Source organism: Musca autumnalis, unplaced genomic scaffold (assembly GCF_047663935.1).
Source record: "Musca autumnalis isolate F117 unplaced genomic scaffold, ASM4766393v1 scaffold_4, whole genome shotgun sequence".
Lineage (NCBI taxonomy): Eukaryota > Metazoa > Arthropoda > Insecta > Diptera > Muscidae > Musca > Musca autumnalis.
Window position 1 is genome coordinate 227,403,234 of NW_027411977.1, and position 21,002 is coordinate 227,424,235.

Sequence of the window (21,002 nt, forward strand, 5' to 3'; positions counted from 1 at the left end):
GACCTCCGTAGGAGGCTTCTATAGAATAGTAGACCTCCGTAGGAGGCTTCTATAGAATAGAAGACCTCAATAGGAGGCTTCTATAGAATATAAGACCTCCGTAGGAGGCTTCTATAGAATAGAAGACCTCAATAGGAGGCTTCTATAAAATAGAAGACCGCCGTAGGAGGCTTCTATAGAATAAAAGACCGCCGTAGGAGGCTTCTATAAAATAGAAGACCTCCGTAGGTGGCTTCTATAGAATAGAAGACCTCCGTAGGAGGCTTCTATAGAATAGAAGACCTCAATAGGAGGCTTCCATAGAATATAAGACCTCCGTAGGAGGCTTCTATAGAATTGAAGACCTCAATAGGAGGCTTCTATAAAATAGGAGACCGCCGTAGGAGGCTTCTATAGAATAGAAGACCACCGTAGGAGGCTTCTATAAAATAGAAGACCTCCGTAGGAGGCTTCTATAGAATAGTAGACCTCCGTAGGAGGCTTCTATAGAATAGAAGACCTCAATAGGAGGCTTCTATAGAATATAAGACCTCCGTAGGAGGCTTTTATAGAATAGAAGACCTCAATAGGAGGCTTCTATAAAATAGAAGACCGCCGTAGGAGGCTTCTATAGAAAAGAAGACCGCCGTAGGAGGCTTCTATAAAATAGAAGACCTCCGTATGTGGCTTCTATAGAATAGAAGACCTCCGTATGAGGCTTCTATAGAATAGAAGACCTCCGTAGGAGGCTTCTATAGAATAGAAGACCTCCGTAGGAGGCTTCTATAGAATAGAAGACCTCCGTAGGAGGCTTCTATAGAATAGAAGACCTCCGTAGGAGGCTTCTATAGAATAGAAGACCTCCGTAGGAGGCTTCTATAGAATAGAAGACCTCCGTAGGAGGCTTCTATAGAATAGAAGACCTCCGTAGGAGGCTTCTATAGAATAGAAGACCTCCGTAGGAGGCTTCTATAGAATAGAAGACCTCCGTAGGAGGCTTCTATAGAATAGAAGACCTCCGTAGGAGGCTTCTATAGAATAGAAGACCTCCGTAGGAGGCTTCTATAGAATAGAAGACCTCCGTAGGAGGCTTCTATAGAATAGAAGACCTCCGTAGGAGGCTTCTATAGAATAGAAGACCTCCGTAGGAGGCTTCTATAGAATAGAAGACCTCCGTAGGAGGCTTCTATAGAATAGAAGACCTCCGTAGGAGGCTTCTATAGAATAGAAGACCTCCGTAGGAGGCTTCTATAGAATAGAAGACCTCCGTAGGAGGCTTCTATAGAATAGAAGACCTCCGTAGGAGGCTTCTATAGAATAGAAGACCTCCGTAGGAGGCTTCTATAGAATAGAAGACCTCCGTAGGAGGTTTCTATAGAATAGAAGACCTCCGTAGGAGGTTTCTATAGAATAGAAGACCTCCGTAGGAGGTTTCTATAGAATAGAAGACCTCCGTAGGAGGTTTCTATAGAATAGAAGACCTCCGTAGGAGGCTTCTATAGAATAGAAGATCTCAGTAGCCTATAGAATACTTCAACAGTTCGTCCGATGTATTTAGACTACCCACCGAGGTCTTCTTTCTCCTTCAGAGGACCACAGGTGATGTGGTCAAGATTTTTTCTGTTGCCTATAGAAGACCCCAAGTGGTCTTCGGTTGCCTATTGAAGGCCTTATGAGATCTTCTGTATCCTCTGTATTCTGTTGCCCACAGAAGGCCTCAAGATGTCTTCTGTTGCCTATAGAAGATATCAAGAGGTCTTTTGTTGTCTATAGAAGACCTTAGTATGTCTTCTGTTGCCTATAGAAGATCTCAAGAGATCTTCTGTTTTCTATAAAAGACCTCAAGAAGTCTTCTGTTGGTTATGAAAGACCTCAAGAAGTCTTCTGATGCCTATAGAAGACCTTAAGACGTCTTTTGTTGCATATAGAAGACCAAGATGTTTTCCGTTGCCTATAGAAGACCTCAAGATGCCTTTTATTGCCTATAGAAGACCTAAGGATGTCTTTTGTTACCTATAGAAGACCTCAAGAGATCTTCTGTTGCCTATAAAAGACATCAAGAGGTTTTCTGTTGCCTAAAGAAGACCTCAAGAAGTCTTCTCTTGCCTATAGATGACTTCAAGATGTCTTCTGCTGCTTCTTGAAGACCACAAAAGATCTTGTGTTGCCTATAGAAGACCTCAAGAAGTCTTATTTTACCAATAGAAGACCTCAGGAGGACTTCTGTTGTCCTTAGAAGAAATCAAGAGGTCTTTTTTTGTCCTTAGAAGACCTCTAGACATCAATTGATCTTCTCTAGCCTATTGAAGACCTTAAGAGATATTTTATATTGTACAAAAGACCTCGAAAAGTCTTCTGTAGCCTATAGAAGACCTCAAGAGGTCTTCTGTTGCCCAGAGAAGACCCAAAGAAAACTTTTTTTGCCTATAGAAGATCTTAAGAAGTCTTCCTTTGCCAATAGAAGACCTCAAGAGGTCTCCTTTTGTCCTTAGAAAAGCTCAAGAGGTATTCTGTTTCCTATAGAAGATCTAAAATTAGTCTTCCGATGCCTTCAGACAGCTTCGAGAGGTCTTTTGTCTCTTAAAGAAGACCAAAAGTGATGCTATGTTGCCTATAGAAGACCTGAAGAACTTTTCTGTTGCCTAAAAAAGACCTCAAGAGGTCTTTTGTTGCCATATATAAGACCTCAATATGTCTTATGATGCTTGTAGAATACCTTCAGAGGTCTTTTGTTGCCTATAGAGGACCTCAAATATCTTCCGTTACCTATAGAAGTCTTCCGATGCATTTAGACAAACAGCAGAGGTTTTCTGTCATCTATAGAGCAACAAGTGTTGCTCTGCTGTTTATAGAAGACCTAAAGATTTCTTCTATAGAATACCTGAGGAGGCCTTTTTTGCCTATAGAAGACCTCAATAGTCCTTTATCTTCCTACGGAAGGTCCCAACAAGTTTCTTAATTTTTGAAGAGCTCAAGAGGCGTTCTGTTACCGGTCTACAGATTAAGACCTCATAAGGTTCTGCTTTAGAAAGAAGACCTGCCTAAGATAGTCTATGGAAATGTCAAGGTCTTCTTTAAATAGAATGCCTTCTTCAGTCGATTAAAAAGCTATTTTAGGTCTTCTATAGATAGAAGGCCTTTTAAAGCAGAGGGCCCCCTTCAGTTCACATAAATGTATCATATAGATAGAAGCCGTCCTAAAGATGACCTGGATGACCTGTCTACAAAGAGATATCAGACGTCTGTAAAAAATCTCTTCAGCTCGTCTTAAATATGCACTTTATCATGTTTGTAAATACCTACTACCAAATATAGCTCATCCATAAATACTTCCTTAAAGTCGTCTTTAAAGACCCCATTTAGTCTATAAATTCCCATTTGTTTATAGGTGATCTGTCTATAATGAGCTGTCCCACGTCTGTAAAGAATTTCTTCTGCTCGCCTTAAAGATGCACTTTTTTATGTCTATAAGTACAACCTGCTTCAGCTCGTCTGTAAATGTTACCTTAAAGTCGTCTTTAAAGGTCCTATCTAGTCCATCAATTCCCATTTGTTAATCTTCCAAATTCCCACACTTCTCAGGTGCTTTAATTGAATTTCATCTCAAATACATATTCAATTACAACTTCATACCTTTGTGTGTTTATTTCAATTCCATTTTGTTTCGCTGAAATGGGAGGAGTCTTTCGAGTAGCTTTAATACGGAATGACAACATGCAACAGGATTAAAACCCAATAAAGACACAAAAGGATGTGGTGGCATAAAACCGTCCGCACAGAAACAAACAAATAAACGTTACCCAAGGATACTTCGGGCGATGAGGAGGAAGGACATACATATGAAAAATACGCAATGGCAAAAAACAAAAGTTGGATAAAGAAAAGAATCACAACAACACTTCACCGGGGAAGGCAAATCCAGTAAGCATATCAAATTACAATTAAATCATATAAAGATTTGCTACGCTCACAGACAGACACACACACACACACAAAATGATGACAATTTGTTGTTGTTGCTGTTGCTGTTTGTTATTGCTCATTTTACAGGGCCCGATAGCTAAGCTGGAGAATGCAAAAAAAAGGCCAAACGGAAGGACATACTCTGGGTAGTAGCTAGCTATTGTTTAGAAAGGTTATGAATGAAAAACTAAGGAAAAACATCCCCTGGTTTCTGCGAGCAACAACAGGAATAACACCAGTATGCGGTAGGAAACCCCAATTTGAGTTAAATGAAATTTACAAACATTTGGTTTTAATTTGTTCGTCAGGACTCTCCCAGAGGAATTACAAGGTTCAATGAAGTTGAGACGAAAAAAATCACTGAAATATTGCCGATGTTCTGCCGCTGGTAACGAAAGGACATTTTCGTGACTGGTTATTTGTGGTTGTGGCTGGCTGTTCATCATTAGGAAGAGGTTGTTAAACGACTGGGAAAACATATGTTCCACTTTGTTTGGTCTTTTGATTGCGGTGTTAATTAAATCTACGGGGAGTTGTTTTGTAAAAAAGGGGTTTATTAAATCAATTTTTTTTTGGGGAAATAATGTAAAAAAATGAAAAAAATATTTTTTTTATTAAAATAATAATTAAAATAAAAATTTTAAATTTTAGTTTTTGTGTATTAAAAATATTTTTTAGTTTTTTTTTTTAATATTTACATTTTTGTTTTAACATTTTTAAGTTTCATTATTTTTTCAATATTTATTTGCTCTAATTAGTCATTCTCTAAATTGAAGAATGTCAAAACTAAATTTTTGGAAATTTGACTCAGGCACAACTTTTAAATGAGGTCTCAAATTCGTTACACCTTTCTCCTCTCTTTCTGTGCACTAACAAAATGCAGTGGAGCATAGATAGACATGTGGACATTAAGGTGGTTCGAAACATTGGAAGAACCTTAAACTGCATTATATTTATTAATGATTGTAAAGAGGTGCTCTAAACGTTGGAAACTCGTATGTCATAAAAAAGGATATTCGTTACACAGGTCCTCTGTAGAAGGACGTCTATAAAACATTTTTGTATAAATCGAATGTAGACGAAAATTATCTTTGGGAGACGTGCCTTCTCAGAATAGAAGGCAGCTTAAAGGCGTTCTATAAATGAAATGATTTCCAATGTTAGAAGACCCACCAAAGGTTTTCTAAATATAGAAGTCGTCTGAAAGGTCTTCTCAAGATAGAAGACCGTCTAAAACTATTCGAAAGCTAGAAGAAGACACCTTAAGGTCTCCTATAGATGGAAGAGCTTCTTGAGATCAATTAAAGATAGACGTCGCCACTGAGATGTTCTATAGATAGAATATCTTCGGAAAGTCTTTTATAAACAATAGAACACCTTCTGAAGTCTTCTTTGGACAACAAAATACCGCCTGAGGTCTTTTAGCGACCACAAAACATCTACTGAGGTCAACAGAGAGACTTCTTGAAGTCCTTCATGGTCAACAGAAAACCTCTTGAGGTCTTCTATGAACAACAGAAGACTTCTTGAGGTCTTCTATAGACAACAAAATACCTATTACATTCTTCTAAAGACAAAAGAATACCTATTGAGGTCTTCTATGGACATCAAAAACCTTTTGAAGTCTTCTATGGACAACAGAAGACCTCTTAAGGCTTTCTATAGACAATAGAAGGCCTATTGAGATCTTCCGTGGAAAACAGAAGGCCTCCTGAAGTCTTCTATGGACAACAGAAGACTGCCCGAGGTATTTCATGGGCAACATAAGACCTCTTTATGTCTTCTATGCAGAACAGAAGACCTCCTGAGATCAATCATGGACAACAGAAGACCTATTTAGGTCTTCTATGGACACCAAGCCCTTTTGAGGTCTTCTGTGGATAAAAGAAGACCTCCTGAAGTCTTCTATGGGCAACATAATACCTCTTGAGGTCTTCTATGGTCCGAAATGACCTTCTGAGGCCTTCTATGGGCAACAGAATACCCCTCGAGTTCTTCTATGAACAAAAAATAGCTTCTTAGGTCTTCTATGGACACCAGAGATTTTTTGATGTCATCTATGGACAACAGAGGACCTCATGAGGTCTTCTATGGACAACATAATACCTCTTGAGGTCTTCTATGGTCCGAAATGACCTTCTGAGGTCTTCTATGGACAACAGAATACCTCTCGAGTTCTTCTATGAACAAAAAATACCTTCTTTGGTCTTCTATGGACACCAGAGATTTTTTGATGTCATCTATGGACAACAGAGGACCTCATGAGGTCTTCTATGGACAACATAATACCTCTTGAGGTCTTCTATGGTCCGAAATGACCTTTTGAGGTCATCTATGGACAACAGAATACCTCTCGAGTTCTTCTATGAACAAAAAATATCTTCTTAGGTCTTCTATGGACACCAGAGATTTTTTTATGTCATCTATGGACAACAGAGGACCTCTTGAGGTCTTCTATGGACAACAGAAGACCTCTTGAGGTCTTCTATGGTCAGAAATGACCTTCTGAGGTCTTCTATGGGCAACATAATACCCCTCGAGTTCTTCTATAAACAAAAAATACCTTCTTAGGTCTTCTATGGACACCAGAGATTTTTTGATGTGATCTATGGACAACAGAGGACCTCTTGAGGTCTTCTATGACCTTCTGAGGTCTTCTATGGACAACAGAATACCTCTCGAGTTCTTCTATGAACAAAAAATACCTTCTTAGGTCTTCTATGGACACCGGAGATTTTTGATGTCATCTATGGACAACAGAGGACCTCTTGAGGTCTTCCATGGACATCAGATGACCTCTTGAGGTCTTCTATGGACATCAGAAGACCTTTTGAGGTCTTCTATGGACAACAGAAGACCTCTTGAGGTCTTCTATGGATAGAAATAACCTTCTAAGGTCTTCCATTGACAACAGAATACCTATCGAGGTCTTCTATGAACAATAGAATACCTCTCGAGGTAGTCTATGGACAGCAGAAGACCACTTGAGGTCTTCTATGGATAACAGAGCACCTCTCCATGTCTGCTATGGACACGAAAGGCCTTCTTAGGTTTTCTATGAACACCAGAGACTTTTTGAGGTCATCTATGGACAACAGAAGACCTCTGGAGGTCTTCTCTGGACAACAGAAGACGTATTGAGGTCTTCTATTGATAACAGAATACGTCTCGAGGTCGTCTATGGACACGAAAGTCATTCTTAGATCTTCTATGGACACCAGAGACATCTTAAGGTCATCTATGTCAACAGAAAACTTCTGGAGGTCTTCGATGGACAACAGAAGACCTTTCGAGGTCTTCTATGGACAACAGAAGACCTCTTGAGGTATTCTATGAACAACAAAAGACCACTTGAGGTCTTCTATGGATAACAGAACACGTCTCCATGTCTTCCATGGACCCGAAAGACCTTCTTAGGTCTTTTATGAATACCAGGGACCTTTTGAGGTCATCTATGGACAACAGAAGACTTCTTGAGGTCTTCTATTGACAACAGAAGACCTCTTGAGGTCTAATCGGGACAACAGAAAACTTTTTGAGACTTTCTATGTCAACAGAAAACTTCTTGAGGTCTTCTATGGACAACAGAAGACCTTTCGAGGTCTTCTATGGACAGAAATGACCTTCTGAGGTCTTCTATGGACGGAAATGACCTTCTGAGGTCTTCTATGGACAGAAATCTTCTGAGGTCTTCTATGGACAACATAATACCTCTCGAGTTCTTCTATGAACAAAAAATACCTCTTAGGTCTTCTATGGACACCAGAGATTTTTTGATGTCATCTATGGGCACCAAAGACGTTTTAAGGTCATATGTGGACAACAGAAGACCTCTTGCGATCTTCCATAGACAATAGAAGATCTCCTGAAGTCTTTTATGGGCTACAGAAGACCGCCTGAGGTCGTAGACAACAGGAAATCTCTTGAGATCTTTTATAGACACCAACGTCCTTTTGAGGTTTTCTATGGTCAACAGAACCACTTTCGCCATCTTCTATGGACAACAGAAAACCACTTGGGACCTCTTTGTGGTCTTCTATTTACAACAGAACACCTTTCGCTGTCTTCTATGGACAACAAATTACCTTTCAAGACATCTGTCTTCTTGAGTTTTCTATAACAGAAACCGACTGAGGTATTTTATGCGCAACATATGACCTCTTGAAGTCTTCTATGGGCAACAGAAGTCCTCTTGAGGTCTTCTATGGACAACAGAAGACCTCTTGAGGTATTCTATGAACAACAAAAGACCACTTGAGGTCTTCTATGGATAACAGAACACGTCTCCATGTCTTCCATGGACCCGAAAGACCTTCTTAGGTCTTTTATGAATACCAGGGACCTTTTGAGGTCATGTATGGACAACAGAAGACTTCTTGAGGTCATCTATGGGCAACAGAAGACCTCGCGAGGTCTTCTATGGACACGAAAATCCCTCCTTAGGTTTTCTATGAACACCAGAGACCTTTTGAGGTCATCTATGCACCTGTTGACAACAGAATACCTATTGAGGTCTTCTATGGACACGAAAGACCTTGTTAGGTCTTCTATGAACTGCAGAGACCTTTTGAGGTCATCTATGGACTACAGAAGACCTCTTGAGTTTTTCTCTGGATAACAGAAGACCTATTGAGGTCTTCTATTGACAACAGAATACGTCTCGGAGTCGTCTATGGACACGAAAGTCATTCTTAGATCTTCTATGGACACCAGAGACATCTTAAGGTCATCTATGTCAACAGAAAACTTCTGGAGGTCTTCGTTGGGCAACAGAAGACCTTTTGAGGTCATCTATGGACTACAGAAGACCTCTTGAGCTTTTCTCTGGATAACAGAAGACCTATTGAGGTCTTCTATTGACAACAGAATACGTCTCGGGGTCGTCTATGGACACGAAAGTCATTCTTAGATCTTCTATGGACACCAGAGACATCTTAAGGTCATCTATGTCAACAGAAAACTTCTGGAGGTCTTCGTTGGGCAACAGAAGACCTTTTGAGGTCTTCTATGGAAATCAGAAGACCTCTTGAGGTCTTCTATGGACAACAGAATACCTCTCGAGGTATTCTATGGGCAACAGAAGACCACTTGAGGTCTTCTATGGATAACAGAACACCTCTCCATGTCTTCTATGGACACGAAAGACCTTCTTAGGTCTTCTATGAACACCAGAGACCTTTTGAGGTTATCTATGGACAACATAAGACTTCTTGAGGTCTTCTCTGGACAACAGAAGACCTATTGAGGTCTTCTATTGACAACAGAATACCTCCCGAGGTCTTCTATGAACACCAGAGACCTTCTTAGGTCTTCTATGAACACCAGAGACCTTTTGAGGTCATCTATGGACAACAGAAGACCTCTTGAGCTTTTCTCTGGATAACAGAAGACTTTGTGAGGTCTTTTATTGATAACAGAATACGTCTCGAGGTCGTCTATGGACACGAAAGTCATTCTTAGATCTTAAGGTCATCTATGTCAACAGAAAACTTCTTGAGGTCTTCGATGGACAACAGAAGACCTTTCGAGGTCTTCTATGGACGAAATGACCTTCTGAGGCCTTCTATGGACAACAGAACACCTCTTGGGGTCTTTTATGGACAACAGAAGACCTCTTAATGTCTTCGATGGACAGCAGAAGACCTCCTGAAGTCGTCTATGGCAATAGAAGACCTCTTGAGAGCTTCTATAGACAACGTAGGGCCTCTCGAGGTCTTCTGTGGACACCAAAGCCATATTGAGGTCTTCTATGGACACCAAAGACCTTTTGAGGTCTTCTATAGACAGCAGAAGACCTCCTGAAGACTTCTATGGACAACAGAAGACGGTCCGAGGTGTTTCATGGACAACAAAAGACCTCTTGAATTCTTTTATAGGCAACAGAAGACCTCTTGAGGTCTACTATAGACAACAGAAGACCTCTCGAAGTCTTTTATAGACAACAGAAGATCTCTTGAGGTCTTCTATGGACATCAAAAGGCCTCTTGAGGTCTTCCATATACAACAGAAAACCTCCTGAAATCTTGTATAGGCAAAAGAAGACCTCTTGAGGTCTCCTATAAACAAAAGAAGACGTTTTGAGGTATTTTATAGACACCAAAGACCTTTTGAGTTCACCTATGGACAACGGAAGACCTTTTGAGGCAATCATTGGACAACAGAAGCGTTCATGAGGTTTTCTATGGACAGAAATGACCTTCTGAGGTCTTCTATGGACATCAGAAGGCCTCTTGAGGTCTTCCATATACAACAGAAAACCTCCCAAAATCTTGTATAGGCAAAAGAAGACCTCTTGAGGTCTCCTATAAACAAAAGAAGACGTTTTGAGGTATTTTATAGACACCAAAGACCTTTTGAGTTCACCTATGGACAACGGAAGACCTTTTGAGGCAATCATTGGACAACAGAAGCGTTCATGAGGTTTTCTATGGACAGAAATGACCTTCTGAGGTCTTCTATGGACAACAGAAGACCTCTTGAGGTCTAATCGGGACAACAGAAAACTTTTTGAGACTTTCTATGGAAAACAGAAGACCTCTTGAGGTATTCTACAGACACCAACGACCTTTTGAGATCTTCTATTGAGAACAGAAGACTTCTTGAGGTCTTTCATGGATTGAGGTTGCCTATAGACTACATATGATCTATTGAGATCTTCTATAGATAACAGAACAACAGAAGCAGTTTTCTATAGGCAACATAAGGCCTGTTGAAAAAAAACTTCCAGAGATATCATAGACCTTTTAACGGTCTTCTATAAAAATTACTCCCCACGACAGTTTTGTAGAAAGTCGACCATCTGGTGCTCAAACAGAAGACTACTGGGGGTCTAGTTGTCCTTCTGGCGGACTTTTATAGAGGGAAGACCTTCCAGCGTTCTTGTGTAATTAGTATTCTGTAGACAGAAGAGCTCCCAAAGGTATTTTATAGAACCAATACCTCTTCTATAAATAGAGTACCTCCAGAAAGTCTTTATTAAATTCACATTAAAATAAAAAAATACTTTCAGAGATCTCCAATAGATAGAAAACCCTTTTAAAGGTTTTCTATAGAAATAATTCCTTCTAACGAGTTCATAAAAGGTCCGGTATCTTCTATAGACGGAGGACTTCCTAAAGGTTTTTTATAGATGGAAAATCTTATGACGTTCTTGTGTATGAAGTCTTCCTTAGACACCCAGCAAAATTTATTTGAAGTTGTTCTATGTGAAGTAGTGATTGAATAGCTTTTTTAGAAGCAGTCAGCGCAGAGTCATGAAAAATGCATTCCGTTCTTCACATTTTGACAATGTCCGATTTGAATCCATTTCACAAAATTTTCACATTTTAGCAATGTTTACATTTATAATAACTTTTTGCAAATAAAATGCTTAAGAACACAAGAAACAATTTATTTTATGGTATTTTAATTACTCAGCAAAATGTTTGTATCCAAAAAGATAGTCATAGGTGCAAGAAATGTCAGACTGCATATTTGTTTGTAGCCAAAAAAGTAGTTGAATCATGATTGCAAGTGACTATTGGAGTTATCATGAACGGCAATTCCCCGTGAATATTTTAAATTTCTCCCTTAAGTTGGAAAGGCGGAAGGACGAAACTCACGGGGAAATTTCATTCATGATAACCCCCTATGTCTTTTTTACGTGAAAGAAGTCAGCAATCAATTTTAGATATTTATCCCATATTGGCATGACTCTATGCAAGAAGCGTTTTAAGATGTTTTTGGGTATTTTTGAGTAATAAAAGCTAACTTTCTAGAATAAAAGTATTTGATTTTTATTTGCACTCAGTCGCTTTTTAAAATGATTTATTTGAGATATTCCATTGTTTTATATTCATTATATTTCAATTTCATTAATACTATCGAACTATTATCAAACTACTGTTTTTTCAAACAAAAATGTTCCACAAAAACATGAGTTTGGTAGTAATTTGAACGAAACTAGAAAAAGAGGCCATAAATATTAATTAGAAGTTACCACAACTCTTTTAAATACCTTTTCCAAATGGCCCTGAGGTCTCAAATCAGTGAAAATCCTCGCTTAATAGATGTTAACTTCTCCCATATCCTCAAATTGCATGCTTGCGAATCAATTTTTAAATGAATCGAAAAAGCAATTCAAAATACTTTCCATGGAATGTATATTTATTCACTACAAAGAACTAATGCAAAAAGTGTGCTTAAGAAGCAAATTAGACAGTATCCTCACTGCACCATGCCCTTGTAAAAATCATGACTTCTTTCACGTAAAAAGATGTAGTCCGAAATCACTTGCACTCATGATTCAACTACTTCTTTGGCTACAAACATTTTGCTGGGCAGAAGAACTCCTAAAGGTCTATTATAAAAAGAGAACCTCTTTTTGACGATCTTCTATAGAAAGTACTCAACCTGAGTGCTTTTATAGAAGATAGAAGAGAGTGCTTAATTTAGGAGAACTCGTAAAGATCCGCTATGAATAAAATATTTGCTAACGACCTTGTATATAAACAAGGGGTATTATCTTCTGTGGACATACTATATAAAGACATCCAGAAGGTCATCTGTAGAAGGTGTTTCAGAAGGTCGTCTAAAGATGAAGGACTTCTACCGATATCCTATAGATAGAAGATATGCTTAAAGGGCTTTTATTCCTAAGGTCGTCTTAAGATGGAAGGGCTACTAAAGACCTCCAAACGGACAACTATAGAGAAAAAGCTGTTAAAAGTGATCTCTAGATTGACAGAAGACTTCTTATGTTATTAAAAGTGAGAATATCATCTCAAAGCCTTTCATCTATAAACGATCTGGGAACCTTAGGAAGTCTTCTCTTTTCAAAGACTTCATTTAGCTCCTTTAAATTATGCTTCAATTCAATCCACCCCATTATGCTCTCGTCTATAAAATACTTGCAGCGGATCTTTAAACTATCCTAAACATATTTTAGCCTCGACTAATTACTTGTACATGGATGCAGGCAGTCATTCGCTTGTTACTAAGTTGCAACACGTGTCTCCCAACAACACGCCTCTGCAGTTAGAAAGGGGTGAATAGGTTAGGCGATATGTATTGGTACTTAGACTAGTCACACATAAATGAAACGAGGGGCGGTTGGTTAGGCAGGGAGAGAATAGGAAAGATTTGAAAGACCTTCAAAAACAATTAATAAATATTTAAAAATATATCCAGAAATAAACTTTAAAGAGGAAAAACATTCAAAATATGTATACAAATATTTTATATATTTTTATAAAATAAACGTAGAGGTCTCAATGATTGAAAAAATATTTTTAAAAAATCATGTTCAGAGGTGGGAACGACTTTAAAATAATTAGCTATTAATTAATTTTTTTTTTAATAATAAAACAAAAATATTAAAAAACCTCTTTAGATGTGGAAAAGTTAAAAAAAAAATATTTGAAAAAAAATTTTTTTAAAATATTTTAAATCCACTTTTAGACGTTTAAAAATATTAACATCATAAATATATTTTTATAAAATCCACGTTTAGAGACTGAAAAACCTTCCAATTTTTTTACAAATTTATTAAGAAGTCAGAAATAATTAAAAAACAATAAAAATATAAAAAATAATATTTTTATAAAATAATATTTTTATAAATATTTTAAGAATATTTTAAAAAATATTTAATTATTTTAATACGCGTTTAGATTTAAAAAATAATAAAATTATATATTTTAAAAATATTTTTTATAAAATATTTTAGAGACTGGTAGACCTTTCAAATATTTTTTTAAAAAATTTAAGGTCAGAAATAATTAAAAAAAACATTAAAAATATAATTGTATTTATAATATTTTTATAAAATCCACGTATAGAAATCTGAAAACTATTTAAAAATATTTTTAAAATACCATGTGTAGAGGTGGAAACTACTTTAAAACTTTTTAAAAAATATTTGAAACAATAATAAAATAATAGTAGTTGAAAAAATCCACAAGGTCGGAACGACTGTAAATACATTTAAAAGATATTTGATATTTAAAAGATATTTGAAATAAATTGTTGAAAAACACAAGGAAAAAATTTTAAAATATTTAAAAAGTATTTAACACATTTTAAGAATATTTTTAAATCCACGCTTAGACCTCAAAAAGTAATAATAAAAAATTATATATTTTAAAAATAAAAAACGCCAACCCTCCTATTTTAAAAATATTTTTTAAAAAATTTTAGGAGGCCAACAACAAATGTTCGTACTTTAAAATATTTTTAAAAACTCAAAATATAGTAATATTGTCCGATTCAGAGGTCTATATGATTTTTAATTTTATTTTTTATTATAACAAATATTTCAAATAAATAAAAAATCCACCATACTTCCAAAAATTTTATAAAAAATCGAAAATTGTACATTATATAACTGCAAGAAATGTTCCCCATTACCCTTCCTTTGTCATACCACCCTCCTCTTTCGATCGCCAGAATGTTTTCCTTAAACTGTTAATTAAGACAGCCACTAAACATAACAACGGCAATCCGACAAAGAAAATCACTGACTGGATGGCTGGCTGGACGGACCGACTGTGTCCAAGCATATGGCAGGCTTTTTAAATTAGCCACTGGTGGATTAAAGGTGGGGGTAGTCTATGTAGCCGGTCTGTCATGGTGTGTGCCTTGTAAAATGATGCTACTAAAATATTGTACAGCGCCAACTAAATTTCTCTAGGAGACATAATGACTAAAGGGGAAGAAAGTGGAAACACATTGCAGAGATTTGTGATTTATTGTCGTGAGGTGTCCATTTACCACTTCTTCAACACAACGCTTTGTCCCTTTTGGGGCCCATAGCATTTGTAGGGGTTGTCACACAGCAGCACACACCAATTTTTTTTCTTGTAAAAAACACACACAATTATTAAGTCTCTGAGGAATTTAATTATGAGTGTGAAGTTTTTGTATTATTTTAATTAATTAAAAACTGGTTTCATGTTTCGCCACAGTAAACCACAAAAAGAAAAACAAGGGAGGAGAATTTTAAAATTATTAATTTTTTGAGGAGACAAAATGGGAATATTTTTAGATTAACTTTAATTGTGTTTTTTTTAAGAATACTTTTTTTAATACAATTGTGCATTTTTAAGATTTTTTAATGACATAACGGAATTGTTATTACGATTAAAAAAATTGAGGACTTTCAGTGACAAATTTTAGGAAATATTTTTGTAAGAATAATTTTGAAGGACTTTCAAGGAGGCTACTTGGATTATTGAAATAGTTTTTGGAGACTTTGCAGGCTACGTGGATTTCTTAAATAATCGACCTTTTGGAGGCTACGTGGATTTATTAAAATAACTTTTTCGACCCTTTGCAGGCTACGTGGATTTTTTCAAATAATTTTTCCGAGCCTTTGCAGGCTACGTGGATTTTTTAAATAATTTTTCCGAGCCTTTGCAGGCTACGTGGATTTTTTAAATAACTTTTCCGAGCCTTTGCAGGCTACGTGGATTTTTTAAATAATTTTTCCGAGCCTTTGCAGGCTACGTGGATTTTTTAAATAATTTTTCCGAGCCTTTGCAGGCTACGTGGATTTTTTAAATAATTTTTCCGAGCCTTTGCAGGCTACGTGGATTTTTTAAATAATTTTTCCGAGCCTTTGCAGGCTACGTGGATTTTTTAAATAACTTTTCCGAGCCTTTGCAGGCTACGTGGATTTTTTAAATAATTTTTCCGAGCCTTTGCAGGCTACGTGGATTTTTTAAATAATTTTTCCGAGCCTTTGCAGGCTATGTGGATTTTTTAAATAATTTTTCCTAGCATTTGCAGGCTACGTGGATTTTTTAAATAACTTTTCCGAGCCTTTGCAGGCTACGTGAATTTTTAAATAATTTTTCCGATCCTTTGCAGGCTACGTGGATTTTTTAAATAATTTTTCCGAGCCTTTGCAGGCTACGTGGATTTCTTAAATAATTTTTCCGAGCCTTTGCAGGCTACGTGGATTTTTTAAATAATTTTTCCGAGCCTTTGCAGGCTACGTGGATTTTTTAAATAATTTTTCCGAGCCTTTGCAGGCTACGTGGATTTTTTAAAAAAAATTTTCCACACTTCGCAGGCTACGTGGATTTTTTAAAAAAATTTTTCCACACTTCGAAGGCTACGTGGATTTTTTAAAAAAATTTTCCACACTTCGCAGGCTACGTGGATTTTTTAAATAATTTTTTCCGACCCTTTGGAGGGTAAGTGGATTTTTTAAATAATTTTTTCGACCCTTTGGAGGTTACGTGGATTTTTTAAATAATTCTTCCGAACCTTTGCATGCTACGTGGATTTTTTAAATAATTTTTCCGAACCTTTGCAGGCTACGTGGATTTGTTAAATAATTTTTTCCGACCCTTTGGGTTTTTAAAATAATTTTTTTGACCCTTTGGAGGCTAGGTGGATTTTTTACGTAATTTTTAGACCCTTTGGAGGCTACGTGGATTTTTTTAAATAATTTTTTCGACCCTTTGAAGGCTATGTGGATTTTTTAAATATTTTTTTCCACCCTTTGCAGGCTACGTGGATTTTTTAAATAATTTTTTCCACCCTTTGGAGGCTACGTGGATTTTTTTAAATAATTTTTTCGACCCTTTGACGCTACGTGGATGTTTTAAATATTTTTTTTGACCCTTTGAAGGCTACTAAATAATTTTTTTTTCATCTTTTTGGATTCTGGATTTTTTAATAATAAAATCTACTTTCTGGCTCCCTTTTTGTCTGGCCTTCGTGCTCTTCAACTTGTCTATAAAGACCCTCTTTAGCTCGCTTTATCTCTTTTATATGACAGTTTGATTTCAAAGACATATTTTCAAAATTATTTGGCTGCCCATCTCTAATATGTTCCTAATTGTAGTGAGTAGACATGATGCAAGCTCTATGTAATTCAATATTTAGCTGCAAATTTGTCATTCCATTGCACCCTTCTGAAATGATTATGGCCTGCATTTGCCTGCTGTCGCTCAATTGTGTAATTGTTCAAATCAAAATGCACATTCAGAAATTTTACGCAAACTCATTTTTATTTTGCCACTGAAAACCCTCTGTTTGCAACAATATTGACATTTGACAGGTAGGGACCAACAGAAAAAGGATCAAATGTTCACACACACAATCGTAGTGAAGCACCTTTGTGTTGAAGTGGGAAAAAGCAAAAAAACAATTGCCACTTCGCGTATGGGGTAAATGTGATTTGTGACAATTTAAAGATTTTCTATTTTTATTTTCTCTTTTGTTTTGTTGCAGAAAACAAAAAAGGTGCGAAAATGTTGTGAATTTTCAACTTGACTATTGTCTCTTTATCCCGAGAGAGAGAAAATGACAGACACCTTAAACAATGACAGAAGTCTTGTCAACAAATGTTTTATTTTGCTATCCTTTGTGTAATGACCCATTTTATGACGCGACACAACCTGACATTTTTCCTGCATTAAAGTCTCATTAAGTCCGACCACATTTCACTGCACTCCATGAGTGTTGTGACATGCTGTAATGTTGTATTAAAGAGTAGGCCCTCCATTGTCCTTTCCTCGGTTGGCCTGTAATAATCCGCTGGCTCAGTGACTGAGTAAGTAGAGTAGTTAAGAGATTAGCACTTAGTTAAGAGTTTGTTTACAAAACATTAGCCATTGTTTTGCTCCATTTTTGAGCCAAGATTTTTGCCACTGCGGATTATTATGACACGATCATCACTCTGAGGATGATTTGTGGTTTTTGAGAAAAAGTGTTTTAAAGAGAAAGGGATTAAGGCCTGGGATTAGAAGAGATTTATATGCAAAGTAGGTTAAAGGTGAAAGTGTCCAGCTCAGAGATTATGCAAAGTTATTTAATATTTTTTTAACTGGAAAATGCAGTTTTCAGAAAGAAAAAGGAAACACAAGGAAATTGAAATGGCAATTCAAGGAATTTGGAAAAATATTTGTGTGATGTAGAGAGAATAAGCAAAGGCCACATATTAGAGCAGGAGTGGTGATGGGGGTGATGGATATGCAAACAAAATGAATGTGTAAATTGAGAGGAGAATGATAAATGAAAAAAGAAGGAGAAATAACTTCTTCTCCCCACACAGCCAAAAGTAATTTTATTTTTTCAAAAAAAAAAAAAAAAAAATGCTGTGCCTGAAATAAGCCAATAATCCTTTAGATTGAAATCAAAACGGAAGTAAAGTATTTTGAAGGAAACAGTTATAACAACGATGGTTATCTCTCTCAACGGATGAGCTACTTTAAATCTCTTAAAATCTAAGAAATAAAAAAATCTCAACCGATGATCATTGATAACGCAAGTAAGGACAATTGCAGAAAAACAAATGGCTATGACTTCAGGTCAAACCATGGTGTGTTGAAAAAGTGCTTTGTTATTGATTTACGTTATCAAGATTTTTTACTCCCATAAAGGGATTTTGGAACATTTAAGATATAGTCTGCAGGCAATTTAAATCATTTTCTTAAAAATCACAAATCCACTATGTAGATCTTCTAAATACCAGCCTCCAAAGGTTCGAACAATTTAAAAAAAAAAAATCCACGAAGCCTCCAAAGGATTGCAAAATTATTTAAAAAATCTACATAGTATCTAAAAAATTATTTAAAAAATCCACATATCCACCAAAGTCTGGAAAAAATTATTTAAAGAATCCACGTAGCCTCCAAAGGGTCGAAAAAATTATTTAAAGAATCCACGTAGCCTCCAAAGGGTCGAAAAAATTATTTAAAGAATCCACGTAGCCTCCAAAGGGTCGAAAAAATTATTTAAAGAATCCACGTAGCCTCCAAAGGGTCGAAAAAATTATTTAAAGAATCCACGTAGCCTCCAAAGGGTCGAAAAAATTATTTAAAGAATCCACGTAGCCTCCAAAGGGTCGAAAAAATTATTTAAAGAATCCACGTAGCCTCCAAAGGGTCGAAAAAATTATTTAAAGAATCCACGTAGCCTCCAAAGGGTCGAAAAAATTATTTAAAGAATCCACGTAGCCTCAAAAGGGTCGAAAAAATTATTTAAAAAATCCACGTAGCATCCAAATATTTGAAAAAATTATTTAAAAAATCCACGTAGCATCCAAATATTTAAAAAATCCACGTAGCCTTCAAAGGGTCGGAAAAATTATTTAAAAAATCCACGTAGCCTTCAAAGGGTCGGAAAAATTATTTAAAAAATCCACGTAGCCTTCAAAGGGTCGGAAAAATTATTTAAAAAATCCACGTAGCCTTCAAAGGGTCGGAAAAATTATTTAAAAAATCCACGTAGCCTTCAAAGGGTCGGAAAAATTATTTAAAAAATCCACGTAGCCTTCAAAGGGTCGGAAAAATTATTTAAAAAATCCACGTAGCCTTCAAAGGGTCGGAAAAATTATTTAAAAAATCCACGTAGCCTTCAAAGGGTCGGACAAATTATTTAAAAAATCCACGTAGCCTTCAAAGGGTCGGAAAAATTATTTAAAAAATCCACGTAGCCTTCAAAGGGTCGGAAAAATTATTTAAAAAATCCACGTAGCCTTCAAAGGGTCGGAAAAATTATTTAAAAAATCCACGTAGCCTTCAAAGGGTCGGAAAAATTATTTAAAAAATCCACGTAGCCTTCAAAGGGTCGGAAAAATTATTTAAAAAATCCACGTAGCCTTCAAAGGGTCGGAAAAATTATTTAAAAAATCCACGTAGCCTTCAAAGGGTCGGAAAAATTATTTAAAAAATCCACGTAGCCTTCAAAGGGTCGGAAAAATTATTTAAAAAATCCACGTAGCCTTCAAAGGGTCGGAAAAATTATTTAAAAAATCCACGTAGCCTTCAAAGGGTCGGAAAAATTATTTAAAAAATCCACGTAGCCTTCAAAGGGTCGGAAAAATTATTTAAAAAATCCACGTAGCCTTCAAAGGGTCGGAAAAATTATTTAAAAAATCCACGTAGCCTTCAAAGGGTCGGAAAAATTATTTAAAAAATCCACGTAGCCTTCAAAGGGTCGGAAAAATTATTTAAAAAATCCACGTAGCCTTCAAAGGGTCGGAAAAATTATTTAAAAAATCCACGTAGCCTTCAAAGGGTCGGAAAAATTATTTAAAAAATCCACGTAGCCTTCAAAGGGTCGGAAAAATTATTTAAAAAATCCACGTAGCCTTCAAAGGGTCGGAAAAATTATTTAAAAAATCCACGTAGCCTTCAAAGGGTCGGAAAAATTATTTAAAAAATCCACGTAGCCTTCAAAGGGTCGGAAAAATTATTTAAAAAATCCACGTAGCCTTCAAAGGGTCGGAAAAATTATTTAAAAAATCCACGTAGCCTTCAAAGGGTCGGAAAAATTATTTAAAAAATCCACGTAGCCTTCAAAGGGTCGGAAAAATTATTTAAAAAATCCACGTAGCCTTCAAAGGGTCGGAAAAATTATTTAAAAAATCCACGTAGCCTTCAAAGGGTCGGAAAAATTATTTAAAAAATCCACGTAGCCTTCAAAGGGTCGGAAAAATTATTTAAAAAATCCACGTAGCCTTCAAAGGGTCGGAAAAATTATTTAAAAAATCCACGTAGCCTTCAAAGGGTCGGAAAAATTATTAAAAAAATCCACGTAGCTTTCAAAGGGTCAGAAAAATTATTTAAAAAATCCACGTAGCCTTCAAAGGGTCGGAAAAATTATTTAAAAAATCCACGTAGCCTTCAAAGGGTCGGAAAAATTATTTAAAAAATCCACGTAGCCTCCAAAGGGTCGGAAAAATTATTTAAAAAATCCACGTAGACTTCAAAGGGTCGGAAAAATTATTTAAAAAATCCACGTAGCCTTCAAAGGGTCGGAAAAATTATTTAAAAAATCCACGTAGCCTTCAAAGGGTCGGAAAAATTATTTAAAAAATCCACGTAGCCTTCAAAGGGTCGGAAAAATTATTTAAAAAATCCACGTAGCCTTCAAAGGGTCGGAAAAATTATTTAAAAAATCCACGTAGCCTTGAAAGGGTCGCAAAAATTATTTAAAAAATCCACGTAGCCTTCAAAGTGTCGGAAAAATTATTTAAAAAATCCACGTAGCCTTCAAAGGGTCGGAAAAATTATTTAAAAAATCCACGTAGCCTTGAAAGGGTCGCAAAAATTATTTAAAAGATC